This window comes from Syngnathoides biaculeatus, chromosome 13 (assembly GCF_019802595.1).
Source record: "Syngnathoides biaculeatus isolate LvHL_M chromosome 13, ASM1980259v1, whole genome shotgun sequence".
Taxonomy (NCBI): Eukaryota; Metazoa; Chordata; class Actinopteri; order Syngnathiformes; family Syngnathidae; genus Syngnathoides; species Syngnathoides biaculeatus.
Genome location: NC_084652.1, coordinates 24,964,672 through 24,983,679, shown reverse-complemented (window position 1 = coordinate 24,983,679; position 19,008 = coordinate 24,964,672). Strand labels below are relative to the sequence as shown.

Sequence of the window (19,008 nt, the reverse complement as noted above, 5' to 3'; positions counted from 1 at the left end):
CAAAGTTTTAGTTCTACTGGACTTTCACCTGGAATAAATGATTAAAAATACTGTAGAAATCACCCAAATGGGCAATTTTGCTTTGAAATCTGGACAAATCAGGCTTGAACCACTAAAGACAAATAATATCTATTCTGTACAGATTTCATTTGACTTTGCAGCATTCATTGTATGCAGTGTGTACTGTAATGCAAGGTTGCCTTTATTACTTACACAGCATTTTACAATGGGAATGTGCGACAATAATATATTCGTTCTTTATTTGCCTGGATAAATGCAGTAGTCAGATACTCTTCATGCCAGCAGTGCCGCAAAGCATGCTGGAGGAGGTAAATAGCATTTAAAGTGTAGGTTTTGTGTCAATTATTTTGTGACTCATTCTTTTATTTGTTTTATTATTTGCTACTTATGCTATTCTGTTTGCCGTGGTGTAATAATTTTAGTTTTGAAGTGACACCGTGTGTGTGTAGAACATCGTCAGTAATGACCTGCCTACGCAGGCAGTGTGCGGGCCAATGTAAGCTTCTTCTGCTTACAGATCTGAAATGCAATTGTTCCTCATTGCCTCATGAGTGCCATCATATGATAGTTTACATACATTCTAAAACACATGCTGGCATGCTTGCTGACAGTTTAACCAATGTATTAATACTGCATCCATTGTTTGCAATTATGGGGTGTTAGAAGCATAATCCTTGTAATGCAGCCCTATGGGGGCACAAACCAGTGCAATCTGTAGGCCGGTCCCAAGCCCGGATAAATGCAGAGGGTTGCGTCAGGAAGGGCATCCGGCGTAAAAACTGTGCCAAACAAATATGAGCGTTCATCTAAAGAATCCCATACCGGATTGGTCGTGGCCCGGGTTAACAACGCCCGCCCCCGGCACTGCTAACCTGCAGGGCGTTGGTGGAAATTCAGCTACTGTGGGTCGAAGACAAAGAAGAGGAGGAAACCGGATCCAGCGTCAGAAGAAAAAGAGGAATGCACAGAGCCTACAACTGAGTGTAGGGACTTTGAATGTTGGGACTATGACAGGAAAAGCACAGGAGTTGGTTGACATGATGATTAGGAGAAAGGTTGATATTCTGTGCATCCAAGAGAGCAGGTGGAAAGGTAGTAAGGCTAGAAGTTTGGGTGCAGGGTTTAAATTATTCTACCACGGAGTAGATGGGAAGAGAAATGGAGTAGGGGTTATTTTAAAGGAAGAGCTGGCTAAGAATGTCTTGGAGGTGAAAAGAGTATCAGATCGAGTGATGAGACTAAAATTTGAAATTGAGGGTGTTATGTATAATGTAGTTAGCGGCTATGCACCACAGGTAGGATGTGACCTAGAGTTGAAAGAGAAATTCTGGAAGGAACTAGATGAAGTAGTTCTGAGCATCCCAGACAGCGAGAGAGTTGTGATTGGTGCAGATTGTAATGGACATATTGGTAAAGGAAACAGGGGCGATGAAGAAGTGATGGGTAAGTACGGCATCCAGGAAAGGAACTTTGAAGGGCAGATGGTGGTGGACTTTGCAAAAAGGATGGAGATGGCTGTAGTGAACACTTATTTCCAGAAGAGGGAGGAACATATAGTGACCTACAAGAGCGGAGGTAGAACCACGCAGGTAGATTATATTTTGTGCAGACGATGTAATCTGAAGGAGGTTACTGACTGTAAAGTAGTGGTAGGGGAGAGTGTAGCTCGACAGCATAGGATGGTAGTATGTAGGATGATTCTGGTGGTGGGTAGGAAGATTAAGAAGACAAAGGTAGAGCAGAGAACCATGTGGTGGAAGCTGAAAAAGGAAGAATTTTGTGCAGCCTTCCGGAAAGAGGTGAGACAGGCTCTCGATGGACAACCGAAGCTCCCGGAAGACTGGACGACGACAGCCAAGGTGATCAGAGAGACAGGCAGGAGAGTACTTGGTGTGTCATCTGGTAGGAAGGGGAGAAGGAGACTTGGTGGTGGAACCCCAAAATACAGGGAGTCATACAAGGAAAGAGATTAGCGAAGAAGAAGTGGGATACTGAGAGGACTGAGGAGAGGCGAAAGGAGTACATCGAGATGCGACGTAGGGCAAAGGTAGAGGTGGCAAAGGCTAAACAAGAGGTATATGAAGACATGTACACCAGGTTGGACACGAAAGAAGGAGAAAAGGATCTCTACAGGTTGGCCAGACAGAGGGATAGAGATGGGAAGGATGTGCAGCAGGTCAGGGTGATTAAGGATAGAGATGGAAATGTGTTGACTGGTGCCGGTAGTGTACTAAATAGATGGAAAGAATACTTTGAGAAGTTGATGAATGAAGAAAATGAGAGAGAAGGAAGAGTTGAAGAGGCAAGAGTGAAGGACCAGGAAGTGGAAATGATTACTAAGGGGGAAGTCAGAAAGGCACTACAAAGGATGAAAACTGGAAAGGCAGTTGGTCCTGATGACATACCGGTAGAGGTATGGAAGCAATTTGGAGAGATGGCTGTGGAGTTTTTGACCAACTTATTCAACAGAATACTAGCGGGCGAAAAGATGCCTGAAGAATGGAGGAAAAGTGTTCTAGTTCCCATTTTTAAGAACAAAGGGGATGTTCAGAGCTGTGGGAACTATAGAGGAATAAAGTTGATGAGCCACACAATGAAGTTATGGGAAAGAGTAGTGGAGGCTAGACTCAGGACAGAAGTAAGTATCTGCGAGCAACAGTATGGTTTCATGCCTAGAAAGAGTACCACAGATGCATTATTTGCCTTGAGGATGCTCGTGGAAAAGTACAGAGAAGGTCAGAAGGAGCTACATTGCGTCTTTGTGGACTAGAGAAAGCCTATGACAGAGTACCAAGAGAGGAACTGTGGTACTGCATGCGTAAGTCTGGTGTGGCAGAGAAGTATGTTAAAATAGTACAGGACATGTATGATGGCAGCAGAACAATGGTGAGGTGTGCCTTAGGTGTGACAGAGGAATTTAAGGTGGAGGTGGGACTGCATCAGGGATCAGCTCTGAGCCCCTTCCTGTTTGCAGTGGTAATGGATAGGCTGACAGATGAGGTTAGACTGGAATCCCCTTGGACCATGATGTTCGCAGATGATATTGTCATATGCAGTGAAAGCAGGGAGCATGCAGAGGAACAATTGGAAAGATGGAGACATGCACTGGAAAGGAGAGGAATGAAGATTAGCCGAAGTAAAACAGAATATATGTGCGTGAATGAGAAAAGTGGAGGGGGAAGAGTGAGGCTACAGGGAGAAGAGATAGCGAGGGTCGACGACTTCAAATACTTGGGGTCAACAATACAGAGCAATGGAGAGTGTGGTCAGGAAGTGAAGAAACGGGTCCAAGCAGGTTGGAACAGCTGGCGAAAGGTGTCTGGTGTGTTATGTGACAGAAGAGTGTCTGCTAGGATGAAGGGCAAAGTTTACAAAACAGTGGTGAGGCCGGCCATGATGTACGGATTAGAGACAGTGGCACTGAAGAAACAACAGGAATCTGAACTGGAGGTGGCAGAAATGAAGATGTTGAGGTTCTCACTCGGAGTGACCAGGTTGGATAGGATTAGAAATGAGCTCATTAGAGGGACAGCCAAAGCTGGATGTTTTGGAGACAAGATTCGAGAGAGCAGACTTCGATGGTTTGGACATGTTCAGAGGCGAGAGAGTGAGTATATTGGTAGAAGGATGCTGAGGATGGAGCTCCCAGGCAAAAGAACGAGAGGAAGACCAAAGAGAAGGTTTATGGATGTGGTGAGGGAAGACATGAGGGCAGTTGGGGTTAGAGAGGAAGATGCAGGAGATAGGCTAAGATGGCAAAAGATGACACGCTGTGGCGACCCCTAACGGGACAAGCCGAAAGGAAAAGAAGAAGAAGAAGAAGAAGAAGCATAATCCTTGTGAATATGGGGGGAACACTGTGGACTGCATAAAAAAAAAATCTGTCTTAAGCTTCTTCCTTTTTCTGCTTCTCTGATATTAATGTGTGAGTGTCAGCCATAAGGAAGGCCCAGGACTAAATGTACAAAAGCTGTGCAAATTTTTGAGAAGCCTTCTTTTTCCACATGCTTCAGTTCTCAGTCTGTTTCCCCCAAGACAAGAGACTTGTCACAATTGAAGAATTTCAGCAGAATAAGCTTGTTTGAGACAAGGTCAGGGCAGACCATAGATGTTTTTTTTTATGAATCAGCACACTGAACAATAAATTCAACTTTGAAAACACAGTCCTTGAAATAGCCTCTTACATACAGTATCAACGGCTTAGAATCATCCATTTAACCATCGATATTTAATGTGAATACACAGTTTTCAAGGGGTTTGACTCAACCAAATGCTCCAGGGGTAAAAACATTCTACCCCTGTGATTATGTTGGTTCTTTCTAAGATGTCCCAAATTAAGTTCAGTGTGTGGGGTTTTATGAAGATGATATGGGAGCAGCAAAGGTGTATTGGTTGAGTAGCCTCTGAAGACATGGGCCAAAGCCTCACCCAATATTTGTTTATAATCATTATGACAAAAAAAAAAAAAATCAAACTATCTTCTTTCATCATAAAAACAAATGTTTGTCTCAAACTTACACTGTTCTTTAGTAATCAGCAGTCAATTGTAGGCTACTTTCAGGAAAATATGTTTCTCTCAAAAGAATGAGGAAACAACCTTTTTATAGAAGTAGACATAAAGCATATCAATAACTATGACATCAATATGTCATGCGTAAGTGTTGTGTCACAGAGAAATGTGTTTGAATAGTACAGGACATGTATGAGGGCAGTATAACAGTGGTGAGGGGCGCCGTAGGTGTGACAGAAGAATTTAAGGTGGTGGTGGGACTGCATCAGGGATCAGCTCTAAGCACCTTCCTGTTTGCTGTAGTAATGGATAGGCTGACAGATGAGGTTAAATTGGAATCCCCTTGGACCATGATGTTCACAGATGATATTGTGATATGCAGTGAAAGCAGGGAGCATGCAGAGGAACAATTAGAAAGATGAAGACATGCACTGGAAATGAGAGAAATGAAGATTAGCTGAGGTAAAACAGAACATATGTGCAAGAATGAGAAGGGTGGAGGGGGAAGATTGATGCTGCAGGGAGAAGCGATAGCGAGGGTGGAGGACTTCAAATACTTGGGGTCAACAATCCAGAGCAATGGTGAGTGTGGTAAGGAAGTGAAGAAACAGGTCCAAGAACGTTGGAACAGCTGGTGGAAGGTGTTTGGTGTGTTATGTGACAGAAGATTCTCTGCTGGGATGAAGGGAAAAGTTTATAAAACAGTGGCGAGGCCAGCCGTGATGTACACATTAGAGACGGTGGCACTGGAGACAAACAGGAAGCACAGCTGGAGGTAGCAAAAATGAAGATGTTGAAGTTCTCTCTCGGAGTGAGCACGTTGTCTCGAATTAGTAATGAGCTCATTCGAGGGACAGCCAAAGTTGCATTTTTGAAGACAAGGTTCGAGAGAGCAGACTTCAATGGTTTGGACGTGGCCAGAGATGAGTTAGTGAGTATATTGGTAGAAGCGTGGTTTGGATGGAAATGCCAGGCAAAATGTTAGAGGAAGACAAAAGAGAAGGTTGTTGGATGTTGTGAGGGAAGACATGAGGGCAGTTGGGGTTAGAGAGGAAGATGCAGGAGATAGGCTAAGATGGAAAAAGATGACGTGTTGTGGCGACCCCTAATGGGACAAGCTGAAAAGAAAAGATGAAGATGCCATTTCATGCTGCTTGGAGTTTCAAATCAGAACAAATAGTTCTCAAAGTCTTGCTTCTGCAATGGTAAAGTTGACACACTGAGACAGACATCAAGGCATACATTTGGAATATTTCTCCATCTCTATCTCTCTCTCTCTCTCTCTCTCTCTCTCTCTCTCTGCCGGTCCCTGTCCTGGTTGTACCAGTTCCCGATGCAGCACGCACGGGCCGCAATCAGCAGAGGTGCACACCTAATCATGTCCCAGTTATATAGAACCACATGTACGGTCTGGCCTTTGCCGGATCGTTGCTTAATGCCTCATTCCCGCACTCTCGCATTCCTGTTCCTGATCTCCCGTGTACCGATCCATGCCTGCCCACTGACCTGCCTTCTACGCCTGATGTCCTGGTTACCGCTGCTCCCGTTGTCTGCCTGCTTGATCCCCGACACCGGACTGAATAAACACTTTTCCGAACAGCCTCTGCGTCTCCTAAGTCGTGAATTTGGGTCCAACCCCCTGTTCTGGTCGTGACACTAGGTGCTATTGTGAGTGTGGCTGTTTGTCTCGATGTGCCCTGCGATTGGCTGGCAACCAGTACAGCTTTTACCCTGCCTCCTGCCTGTTGACCGCTGGGATAGGCTCCAGCTTTCCCCGTGACCCTTGTGAGGATGAGCAGCTGAGAAAATGGATGAATGGATATACGTGTGTGTGTGTGTGTGTGTGTGTGTGTGTGTGTGAGAGTATGTGTGCGTGTGCATGTGTGCGTATATATATACATATTTATATAAATATAATATCATTCTTCACTAATAAAAATACACTATAATGAGTAAAGGTCCTGTAGCAATATTTCACTTTTGCAGTAGTGCAGTAAGTTTAGTTACTTTCAGTTCACTGGTCATTGGAGCACCATTTACAATAAAATGTCCATTCATCTATGAAGAGCTCAGTTTCGACTGTGCTGTTCGCCTGCTCAAGAACGTGTGAACGTGGCTCTACATGTATCTCTGAATGAATTCCCAGTAGAGCAGGAAATGTAGGTCACTTGTAACAGACTGAGGATAAAGACAATTCCAAACAGACAACAGCAAGTCCCCTGGGGCATTCGTGTTTGAATGTGATGGATGAATATTTTTTTTTTATCTAATAACTTTTTGGATGAATTATATTAGCTTCAAGGGAAGTTCATCATATACAGTAGTTCATCAAAAACACGTACGATAATTCCACTTTTGTAAATAGTATTGCGTTTTTATGCATGAGGATTTGATGGCCTGAATGGCCCGTCAGGGTTCCTTTGCCTTCACAGAAGGACTGTGACTAATTCTTTGAACTGTCTACACTTGGGGAGGCGAACCCTAAAACTTCCAAATCAGACTTGTGTCAAATTAAAGTTTGTTTTGGGAACGGAACAAAATCTCTGCTAGATTCATCTAGTGTTTCAAATTCAGGAAACCTACGGCAGTTAACATCTATCTATCCATTTCCTGAGCTGCTTATCCTCACAAGGGTCGCAGGACTGCTGGAGCAAATCCCAGCTATCTTTGGCAGGAGGCAGGGTACACCTTGATCTCATTCTCAGCCATTCGCAGGGCACATAGAAACAAACAACCACTTGCACTCACAATCACACTTAAGGGTAATTTAGAGTCTCTTATTAATAAATGTTTTTGAGATGTGAGAGGAAACTGGAGTTGCCGGAGAAAACTCATGCAGGCACAGGGAGAACATGCAAACACAATCTAACCAGTTGCTCGATTGTGTCGCCATTAAAATAATATAATAATACAATAAAAGGTAGTTTTGATTAAAATTAAATTGAGTAACAATATGATTTTACTTCATCTCTGTTAAACCAATGGTCAACTTGTTTCAAGAGTACTATTGTTTGTGTTTGTCACATTACAACATTTTTACATGCTCAATGGCGTTCTCTAGAATTTAGAGGTACAGTATAGGTATAAGAAATAAACTTGTCAAATCAAGGAAAGACGATTGGGTACGATAGAACAGAAAAAATAATGAATTGCAGGGTGGATCATCAATCAATCGAAAGCTTTCCTGACCTTGAAAGCAGATTCAATTAGTTTGAAATTCATTAAAGATGGGAAAACTATTCCCAGACTCCAGAGGTCCTGTGACCTGCAACAATTAGTCAGTGAAGCGTATGTCAGGCAAGTATTAATAAGCAAAAGGGAGGACATGGGCAAAACATGCTACAATAATATCATGCTAACAAATCATCTACTGTACTGCCCTGTTTGTCTGCTATTTGTTTAAACAAAATCTTGTAAAGGGAGTCCTCGGGTTGGTCAATTAGTCAGTGAAGCGTATGTCAGGCAAGTATTAATAAGCAAAAGGGAGGACATGGGCAAAACATGCTACAATAATATCATGCTAACAAATCATCTACTGTACTGCCCTGTTTGTCTGCTATTTGTTTAAACAAAATCTTGTAAAGGGAGTCCTCGGGTTGAATGGTCTTGACCTAAAACATTTCAACTTTACAATGTCTGTCCCCCATCCGCCATCCGTGTTTGTGTGCCGGGAGTATTGCATTGTTCGGCCTCCTTTTTACACAGTATGGCCCCGAAGAAGAAAGCTATGTCTTTTAGCAATGCTTCTGCAGCCAAAAGAAAATCCGTTACCATGGAAATTAAACTCAAGCTCATCGAAAGAAAGGAGAGACACCGGCAAACATCAGTAAAGAGCTAAGCTTCAGTCGATCGACCATGGTGACAATTAAAGACAAAGCCCATATTTTAGAGCATGTGAAGGGTTCCGTTCCTTTGTTGGATACAGTGATCACAAAACGTTCTTTGATGTTTGTTGAGATGGAGAGGCTATTTACGTTTCGGATTGAGGACCAGAATTCTTCGCAAGAGCTAAGCACAGGCTCCCCTTCTTTGTCTCCATCCATTTCTCAGCAGTAATGGTAAGTACAGCATATTATTTTTTTTATTTCAATGTATATGTTTTTTTATCCAATGCATTTTGACGTAAATTCTGACTTTGATGGTTAAATCCAACTTACAATGGAATTTGAGTTACATTTCCAACATAGGAACGGAACTCTTTCATAACCTGAGGACAACCTTTATACCTATACCTTTGTTATACAATTTCTCATCATTTAGGGCCACGGGGGTACTGCAGCCTATCCCAGCTGACTCTGGGTGAGAGGCGGAGTTAACCCTGAACTAGTCACCAGCCAATCGAAGGGCACATATAAAGAAACAACCATTTGTACTCAAATTCACACTTGTGGTCAATTGAGAGTGGGGTTTTAAATTAACCCATCATGAATGTTGTTGGGATGTGGGAGGAAAATGGTGTGCCGAGAGAAATGATAGGTAGTTGTGTGGGTGCCTCGTTTACGTCCTCTCTGATATTGTCCATATTTTTTGTGTTTTCCGTTTGTCTTTGGATACATTGCGCGACTCACTTACACAAGAGAAGACTTACCCAACATCAGGAAGTCTGCCCCAGACTTTCTTTCACCAATTTTCACAAATCCACTCAGTTTATTCCCCTAGGTACTCACCGGAGGTGGTGGTGGTGGTGGTGGGGGGGGGTGACATGTAGCGGAGGTGTCGAATGGGGCAGTCAATTGAAACTCCACTAAAGAGGATACAGATTGGCATTTCCGTTGAGCCATCTCACAAATCTACGCTCTCTACCCAACAAAATGGACAACTTTTGTGTTTCGACAAAGCCCAGTCAAGAAGTCAGACATTCTGCCATCTTGTGGTTTATCGAGACTTGGCTTTGTGAATTTGTCCCTGGTGGTGCCATAATACTTCCTGACTTGCATCTTCATTGGGCAGACTACGTCACAGAGTTATCGGAGAAAACAAAAGGCGGTGGAATATGCTTATATATCAATAGAAAATAGTATACGGATGAGTTTGCTAGTTATTTTCGTGAAAAAATACAATTCATGAGGTAAAATATCAGCACAAATCAGCAAAATGATAACATTATCCTACATCTGAAGTAATCAGGTTTCTGAACTCATCACAGTACACAATCTGCTTTTAACAAAGTGTTAAAAGATATAAGATTATATATAGACTCAGCAAAGTTGTCAGTTTTTGTCTTGTTGGATCTCAGTGTGGCTTTTGATACAGTAAATCATAATATACTGCTGAACAGGTTGAAAATGTGGGTAGGATTAAATGGAATTGTCCTTAAATCATGTAGGGCCTGCCCGGAGGAAAGGAGCTACTTTGTAACCATTGGAAGTGCTCATTCTCAACAAATGGCAATGACATATGGGGTCATATCTTGGATCCTCCTGTTCAGCCTGTATATGCTACCCTTGGGTCAAATTTTCCAGAACTTTAGTTTTCATTATCATAGCTATGTAGATGACACACATTTATAAGTAGCATTGTCTCCATGATGAGAGTTCAATTGAGGTGTTGTGCCACTGTCTAAAGCATATAAATAACTGGATGAGTCAAATTTTCAACTAAACCACATCTATCCATCCATCCATCTATCCATCCATTTTATTCACCGCTTATCCTCATGAGGGTCGCGGGGAATGCTGGATCCTATCCCAGCTGTCAACGGGCAGGAGGCAGGGTACACCCAGAACTGGTTGCCAGCCAATCGCAGGGCACATTGAGACAAACAACCACACTGACAATCACACCTAGGGGCAATTTAGAGTGTCCAATTAATGTTGCATGTTTTTGGAATGTGGGAGGAAACCGGAGTGTCCGGAGGGAACCCACGCAGACACGGGTAGAACATGCAAACTCCACACAGGCGGCTCCGGGATTGAACCTGAAACCTCAGAACTGTGAGGCGAATGCTTTACCAGCTGAACCACCCTTCATATCAAATCAATCCAAAAAAAAAAAAAAGCCTTTTACATTCTAAAGAACATATCTAGAGTGAAGGCTTATATGCATCAAGCGGACCAGGTAAGGCTCATCCATTCTTTTATGTCAAGTTGACTTGACTACTGAAATGGTCTTCTGACTTGACATCCCAAAAAGAGCAGTAAACTCATTCAGAATGCTGGAGCTCGGGTTTTGACCAGAACCAAGAGGTCAGAGCATATAACTCTAATTCTAAAGTCCTTGCACTGCTTCCAGTCATCTTTAGAATATATTTTAAAGTTCTACTTATGGTCTATAAATCACTAAATGGTTTAGGTTCTTACAAATCACTAAATGGTTCAGGTCCTCGATACATGAAAGAAATGCTTACGAAATACAAACACAGTAGAGGTCCAAGATCGACAGACTCAGGTCAAATAGTGAAGCACAGAGTGCAAGGCAAACATGGTGAAGCAGCATTTGGCTATTATGCTGCAGGCAAATGGAATAAGTTGCCAACAGAGGTGACGTCAGTCCCAAGTGTAAATGTTTTCGAATCCAATATGAAAACTCTCAACCTTTTTCAAGTATTTCCACTTTTAATTATGTTTTTTGCACTGGACGTTGTTTTTAATTGTACTTTTATTTTCACTTTTTAATCATCTATTTAGTTGTCTTTTGTCATCATTTTCCCCACTTTTTAATATGTTTTATTTTTTTTGTATACAAGTCATTTTAATCATGTAGAGCAGTGGTCCCCAAACCCCAGGCCGTGGACTGGTTCCGGTCCGTGGATCGATTGGTACCGGGTCGCTGAAAAGTAATTAATGAGTTCCGTTGTATTCTTTATCCAAGTCTGAACAATATTTTATTTTGAAAAATGACCGGATTCTCTTGCTTACATCTTGGTTACTTCAGCGCCCAAATTTCCCCCACAAACTTGCAAAATGAATAAAAAACACGTCTTTGGAAAGTTTATTTTCGAAAGGGGAAAAGGCTCACTGAAGAGACAGAAGAAAAGCCTACAAATTCCAAGAAAAAGAAAATTAACAACATCAAAACCACACCCCCTTAACTCCCGACTTTTTTTGGACACGGAGTACACAATGGCTTCTCTAATACACGGAAATAAGTTATACAGAGGGAAATCGCTCGCAAGAGTGTTTGAATTACGAGAGCCGCTGCAAAGACTTCGCTCAGAAAAGAAGTCGCCACCGGCAGCACATTCATTCTCCCAGCTGGTGCACGATCACCTGTCTTTGCTATTAAAAGAGTTCGAGCGCGACTTCCCAACCAAAAAAGGACCCACAAACTGCCAAGGGATAGATCTGTGACCCATGTATCAACAAACGAGGAGAATCTCAACTTTACCCATGTCCTGGATTAAAGTCATGGCAGAATACCCTAAGATTGCCACCAAAGCACTGAAAACCCTGTTGCCGTATGCAACATTTTATCTGTGTGAAGCAGGGTTTTCTGGAGTGACAGCAACCAAAACAACTGAATTAAATGGACATAAGCAACACATTTCGGGTGTCATTGTCTCCCATTCCCTGCAGATGGTACTGTAGCGCCGGAGAAAAGGAGTCGGAGGCGGAGTGTCGGACACAGGAACAAAACTTGTTTTATTGCTAGACATCAAAACACTCCTCGCATAACGGCGGGAACTCTGTGAACCTTCACTCCGGAAGAGCAACAACAAAAACAGTCCATGCAGAACCCCACACCCCAACTCGAGGTCCCTCGGGTGAATTATGTAAACACCACTCAAGCCCCCCCAGAATTCACCCATAGTCAAAATCCTCGTGCCGTGGAGGGATGACGACCCGACCCCGGCGGGTGTGCACTGTAGGGGCCGAGGGGGGCGGGGCCGCACTGTCCATTGAGTCACGGGACAAGGGCCCAGGCGGGGTCAAGGGCACCCCGGCAGGCGCAAGGGCACAGGGCAAAGGGGGACGACCCCGGCGTGGGGGAAGGGCCAACACCAAAGGCTGGGCAATGACCCTGTCCATGGAAACAGTCTTGGGTCTGCCGCCAATGTAAACGAGCAGGTTCTTATCCCCGTGCTCCAGGACCCTGAACGGCCCATCGTATGGGGGGCGCAGAGGTCCACGGTGGGCGTCATGACGAACAAACACAAAATCCGCAGAGCGCAGGTGACGGGGCAGCCGGGCAGCGAGGGTGCCATGTTGCGACGTGAGAACCGGCGCGAACCCTTTTCCGGCCTCCAGCAGGAAGGACCGTTGCCTGGCTGCGGACCAGGGCGCTGTGGCGTCCGGGTTGAATTCGCCGAGGACCCGCAGTGGCTGGCCGTAGATGAGCTCGGCGGATGAGGACAACAGGTCCTCCTTGGGGGCGCACCTGAGGCCGAGCATGACCCACGGGAACTTATCCAACCAGTTGCCATCCGTCAAGCCAGCACACAGGGCTGCTTTCATGGAGCGGTGGAACCGCTCGCAGAGACCGTTCGCCTGGGGCTGATAGGCGGTAGTGCGGTGTAGCTTGACCCCCAAACTCTCAGCAACTGTGTTCCAGAGTTCAGAGGTAAAGTGAGGGCCACAGTCGGAGGAAAGGTCGCACGGGGTCCCGAATCGCGCAACCCACGTGCCGATGAACGCCTGGGCCATGTCTCACGACGTTGTCGAGGAGAGGGGAACGGCTTCGGGCCAGCGGGTCGTCCTGTCCACCATGGTGAGCAAGTAGGTGAAACCATGTGAGGGAGGAAGCGGACCTACCAAGTCAAAGTTGATGTGGTCAAACCTCCTCTCGGGGACAGCGAAGGGCTCCGAGGGGGCTTTTGTGTGGCGATGCACCTTAGCCCGCTGACAGGCCACGCACGAATCGACCCAGGCCTACACATCTTTCTTAAGACCGCGCCACACGAACTTCTGGGCCACCAGCCTCACGGACGGTTTCCTTCCGAGGTGGGAGAGGTTGTGGACCACCTCAAAAACAGCTCGCCGCCAGTTTGCAGGGACCAGCGGCCGAGGCTGGTCAGCCGAGAGATCGCACAGCAACCTGAGGACCGAGTCACCAACCGCGACTTCCTCCAGGTGCAAACCCGTGTCAGAAGTCTTGAGGGCCTGCACCCCGTGGTCCGAGGCCTGGTCTGCGCTCATGCGGGAGTAGTCGAGACCCAGATGCACAGTGCCGACGATCGCCCTGGAGAGGCAGTCCGTGACCACATTGGATTTGCCGGCAATGTGTTGGATGTCCGTAGTGTACTCCGAGATGAACGACAGTTGGCGTTGCTGGCGGGCGCACCACGGCTCGGCCACCTTGGACAAGGTGAAAGTGAGAAGTTTATGGTCCACATATGCCGTGAACTCACGGCCTTCCAATAGGGAGCCGAATTGGCGGATCGCCAGCCAGAGGCCGAGGAGCTCCCTATTGGATGTGCTGTATTTGCACTCCCTGGGGACCAGCTGACGGCTGAAAAAGGCAAGCGGTTGCCAGGCGCCGCTGACCCACTGTTCGAATACGGCTCCAACAGCGTAGTCCGATGCGTCGGTCGTGAGAGCGACATGGGCCCCGTGGGTCGGGTGGGCCAGCATAGCGGCACGACTCAGCGCGGCCTTCGTAGCCTCGAAGGCTTCCATCCTCTTGGCCGTCCATTCAACATCCCGGTTGGGGGCCTTGTCTTTAAGAGCCTCATATAGCGGGCACATGATATGGGCCGCCCGGCGGATGAAACGGTGGAAGAAAGTCACCATCCCCAGGAACTCCCGGAGGCCCCGAGCCGAGCGAGGTCAGGGAAAATGTATGTATGTAAACACCACAGTACCATCTCATTGCAGAGAAAGAACCTCAGGTGTTAGCGTTATGGTGAGTTAAAATGTTTATGCACTTTAAATTCATTTTCGTGGCGTAACTGTATTTTATTTTGAAGGCATGGTTAAACGTTATTATAGCGACCAGTCAGATAGTTCGCTTGTGGTCGCCAATAGAGTGAAATGAGTCAGAGGGCAGAAGAGATGGTTCAAACTGACCAATTATTTAATCTGTTGAAAAATGGAGCGTTTAATATTTAAAGAAAAATAGAACTGTTGTTTAAATATGTATAGATAAAAGAAAGAAATGCTGGTTCTTGTTCTTTATTTTTCCACGTGTATTTTTATGTTTCTTATTTTATTCATTTAATTCTTATTATTTATGATCATGTTTCTTATATCCGATTTTCAATGCAAACGATATTGAATACAAACAATCTACGTAACATCCCCCCCGTCCGCGGTAAAAATTGTAAAGCATTGACCAGTTGGCGGTGATAAAAAGGTTGGGGGCCATTGATGTAAAGCACATTTAGTTACCTTGTGTATGAATTGCACTATATCAATAAATTTGCTTTTCTTTGTTTTGTGTTGTTTTGTTTTGTTGATGTTGTTGTGTATGTTAGACCAGGAAAGGTGGGGAGATTTAAAAAAAAAGTTTGTGTGGAGCAAGATCAGCCAGCGACCATTCTTCTGCATCCACTTACATCCAACTAGGCTCTCGACAGCTGACATGGGTTTTCTGCATTCTGGTGCATAGCATCGCTGATACCAGCATCTATCACTACCTTCCTGGTCACTCTCACCTTACTGTTATTATCATCAGATTAGTGGAAATTGTCTGAGTGTTGAGAAACACTATGTAGATTTAATGCATCCATCCATCCATTCATCCATCAATTTTCTTAGCAGCTTATCCTCACAAGGGTCGCGTGAGTGCTGGAGCCTTTCCCAGCTGTCAACGGGAAGGAAGCAGCATACACCCTGAACTGGTTGCCAGCCAACCACAAGGCACATACAGACAAACAGCCACACTCACAATCACACCTAGGAGCAATTTAGAGAGTTCAATTAATGTTGCATGTTTTGGGGATTTAGGAGGAAACTGGAGTACCCAGAGAAAACTTTCTCTGGGTACTCCAGTTTCCTCCTAAATCCCCATGCAGGCACAGGGAGAACATACAAACTCCTCACAGTTCTGAGGGCCGGGATGGAACCCTGCTCCTCAGAACTGTGAGGCCAACGTATTACAGCTGATCCACCCTGCCGCCTGTATTATTATTATTATTATTATTATGATCGTGAGGATAATCAGAAAATGGTTGGATGGATGAGGGGATACAACACTAATTTAGATACACAAACCTTGAGTGCCATAATAAATGGTGGACATTTATTGGAAACCAACTTCAACACAATAAAGAAAACTTATTAATTACAGCCATTCAAGGTTCAAACAAACACTGTCCCAAGTCACCAATGGAAATAAATGCAATATTTTACAATTATTAGAGCAACTTATATTAATCTTAGAACAACCCAGACCAAGAAGAAATGGAAAGTTTTCTCAGTGTTCCAAACATTCTTTAATTAAACACAGAAGCTAAGTACAGTCTTGACACCCAATTAACCATCATATGCATTGAATAAATACAATCAGTCCTCGCTTTACAACGTCCTCGACCTTTGACATTTCGACATTTTGGCACCTGTGTCTCGGCCGCCCTTTTGTCCCCAACACCATCGGTTTTCTGCCTACCTAATGCATATTACTAATCCGTGTTTGTGAGTATCTTTACTTTTTTCGCCGAGCTTTTTACACATTGTGGCCCAAAAGAAGAAACCTTTTTTTTTTTTAGTAATGCTGATCCAACTGAAACTAAGCAATTACCATGGAAATGAAGCTTAAGATCATAAAATGATCAGAGAGACGAGGAACACCGACAAACATCGGCTTGGGCTTCAATCGGTCAACCATGGCGATCCTTATTAAGGACAAAGCCTGTATTTTTGTTCACGTGAAGGGTTTCAACCCTTTGTTCTTAAAAATGGGAATTATCACACCTTTCCTCCATTCTTCAGGCATCTTCTCGCATGCTACATTCTGTTGAATAAATTGGTCAAAACTCCACAGCTAGCTCTCCAAATTGATTCCATATTTCCACAGGTATGTCATCAGGAGCACCTGCCTCTCCATTTTTCATCCTCTTTAGTTTTTCTAACTTCCCCCTTACTAATCATTACCACTTCCTGGTCCTTCACACTTGCCTCTTCTACTATTTCTTCGCTCTCATTTTCTTCATTCATCAACTTCTCAAAAATATTCTTTCCATCTATTTAGCACACAGTGGGCATTGTTAGCCAAGGCCACGAACAATCCATTATGGGATTCTTTTGATAGACACTGATATTTGTTTGGCAAATTTTTAAGACGCCTTTCCTAACTCAACCCTCTTAATTTATCCAGGCCTACAGATTGTCCTGGCTTGTGCCCCCAAATGGCTGTATTCATCAGATAATTCTATCAACTGGACAAAATTGGCAATACCAGCAAATTCATGGAATTCTGCAGATAACCAGTCAAAACTACACACTACTTATGGAAAAAAAATCTCAGACTGTCTGACTTTAAAGCACTGGAATTTTTTGGCTATATCCATTTCTGGAAAGGCCAGATCTTGTAAGAATAAACCCCACGCTTCAAATCTTCTTCTCCTTCTTTTCCTTTCGGCTTGTCCTGTTAGGGTTCGCCACATTGTGTCATCCTTTTCTATCTTAGCCTATCTCGTGCATATTCTTCTCTAACACCCACTGTCCTCATGTCCTCCCTCACAACATCCATCAACCTTTTCTTTGGTCTTCCTCTCGCTCTTTTGTCTCGCAACTCCACCCTCAGCACCCTTCTACAAATGTACTCACTCTCTTGCCTCTGAACATGTCCAAACGATCGAAGTCTGCTCTCTCTAACCTCCAAAACATCCAACTTTGGCTGTCCTTCTAATGAGCTTGTTTCTAATCCTATCAGACCCGTTCACTCCAAGTGAGAACCTCAGCATCTTCATTTCTGCTACCTCCAGTTTTGCTTCCTGTTGTTTCTTCATTTGCCACAGTCTCTAATCCGTACAACATGGCCAGCCTCACCCCTGTTTTATAAACTTTGCACTTCATCCAAGTGGAGAGTCTTCTGTCGCAAAGAACACCAGACACCTTCCGCCAACTGTTCCAGCCCGCTTGGACCCGTTTCTTCACCTCTTTACAACACGACCCATTGCTCTGTATTGTTGACCCCAAGTATGTGAAGTCATCCACCCTCACTATCTCTTCTCTTGTCATTTGGTATGTCATTTGGGCCAACTGTCTTTCCATTTTTCATTCTGTTCAGTGTCTTTCTAACTTCCCCCTTACTAATCATTGCCACTTCTTGGTCATTCACACTTGTCTCTTCAACTCTACCTTCTCTCCCATTTTCTTCATTCATTAACTTCTCAAAGTACTCTTTCCATCTACTTGACACACTACTGGCGCCAGTCAACATATTTCCATCGCTATCCTTAATCAACTTTACTAGCTGCACATCCTTCCCATCTCTAACCCTCTGTTTGGACAACCTGTAGAGATCATTTTCTCCCTCTTTCGTATCCAACCTGGTGTACATGTCGTCATATGCCTCTTGTTTAGCCTTCGCCACCTCTACCTTTGTCCTACGTCGCATCTCAATGTATTCCATCCGCCTCTCCTCAGTCCTCTCCATGTCCAACTTCTTCTTTGCTAATCTCTTTCCTTGTATGACTTCTTGTATTTTGGGGTTCCACCACCGAGTCTCCTTCTCCCCTTTCCTACCAAAAGGCACCCCAAGTACTCTCTCGCCTGCCTCTCTGAGTATCTTGGCAGTAGTATTCCAGTCTTCCGGGAGCTCTTCCTATCCATCTAGAGCCTGTCTCACCTCTTTCTGAAAAGCCACACAATATTCTTCCTTCCTCAACTTCCACCACCTCATTCTCTGCCCTACCTTTGTCTTCTTAATATTCCTACCCACTACAAGAGTCATCCTACACACCACCATCCTATGCTGACGAGCCACACACTCCCCCACCACTACCTTACAATCAGTAGGTCCCTTCAGATTACATCGTCTGCACAAAATATAGTCCACCTGCGTGCGCCTACCTCCGCTCTTGTAGGACACTCTATGTTCCTGTCTCTTCTGGAAATAAGTGTTCCCCACTGCGAATTCCATCCTTTTTGTGAAGTCCACCACCACCTGTTCCTCAAAGTTCCTTTGCTGAATACTATACTTACCCATCACTTCTTCATCACCCCTGTTTACTTCGCCAACATGTCCATTAAAATCTGGACCAATCACAACGCTCTCTCTCTCTCTGGGATGCTCAGGACTACTTCGTGTAGTTCCTTCCAAAATTTCTCTTTCAACTCCAGGTCACATCCTACTTTTGGGGCATAGCCGCTCATCACATTATACAAAATACCCTCTGTTTCAAATTTCTGCCTCATCACTCCATCTGATCCTCTTTTCACCTCCAAGACATTCTTAGCCAGCTCTTCCTTTAAAATAACCCCCTACTCCATTTCTCTTCACATCCACTCCATAGAAAAATAATGTAAACCCTGCTCCTAAACCCACACCTCAAATAAACAACTCATTGTCAATTATTACATTCAAATCCAGATTAAATTGGTTATCGACTTTAGATTCTGCCAAAATATTTTTTTATTGAAAGAATAAGAAAATAG

At 44.4% G+C, this 19,008-nt stretch overlaps 1 protein-coding gene across 2 annotated transcripts in view; it reads right to left on the bottom strand.

Moving 5' to 3' along the window:
• dlgap1a (discs, large (Drosophila) homolog-associated protein 1a) overlaps nt 1-19,008 on the bottom strand; it is a 162,054-nt gene that overhangs the window by 43,821 nt on the left and 99,225 nt on the right. The gene's annotated exons all lie outside the window — the stretch shown is intronic.